Below are 539 nucleotides of genomic sequence, written 5' to 3'. Positions count from 1 at the left end.
ACTAACTTTAAACATGACAAAGTCAAAGTTATACGTTACAAGTTATTTATGAGCTATGAATTATTTATGTTTAGTGATCCGGGAGTGTACGAAATCAAATGTCCTTATTTGCAAAATCGTGTATTATTTGTTGTTGATCTGACTGCATGACTTAGTCATCTAAAATCTCTCTATTACACCTATTCCAATAAGGATAATTTAGTAATATAGTAGATTATAAATTGATGTAGAAATAAGATATTGTATGTATATGTGTATATACATATAGTTTTTGTCGTATATAGATGTAAACTATGTAGCATATCATATATGGTTGAAAAGCTTCATACGAAAAGCGTCATACGAAAAGCGTCATACGAAAAGCGTCATACGAAAAGCTTCATTCGAATACATGCTAGAATATTTGTGAATATTTTATTAGTGTCTCGCGGCAATCGCTAAATCAACATCCGTATTGAATGTCAATTCTTATACATATGAATATAAACACAAATGTTTCGAATGTTTGTCTCTTCCGCACGTCGTTCTAAATTGATATA

General features: G+C 30.1%; 2 protein-coding genes across 7 annotated transcripts in view; one reads left to right on the top strand and one right to left on the bottom strand.

The window, feature by feature from the left end:
- The window catches only part of LOC116846861 (four and a half LIM domains protein 2), a 642,247-nt gene that overhangs the window by 220,633 nt on the left and 421,075 nt on the right, over positions 1-539 (bottom strand). The gene's annotated exons all lie outside the window — the stretch shown is intronic.
- Positions 1-539, top strand: part of LOC116846868 — a 24,622-nt gene that overhangs the window by 8,895 nt on the left and 15,188 nt on the right. The window lies entirely within an intron of this gene.

Source organism: Odontomachus brunneus, unplaced genomic scaffold, assembly GCF_010583005.1.
Source record: "Odontomachus brunneus isolate Ranch 3 - 2012 unplaced genomic scaffold, Obru_v1 Obru_scaffold_071, whole genome shotgun sequence".
In the NCBI taxonomy this organism is placed as follows: Eukaryota; Metazoa; Arthropoda; class Insecta; order Hymenoptera; family Formicidae; genus Odontomachus; species Odontomachus brunneus.
Note: the sequence above shows the minus strand (reverse complement) of the source record. Positions and strands in the feature narration are given on the sequence as shown.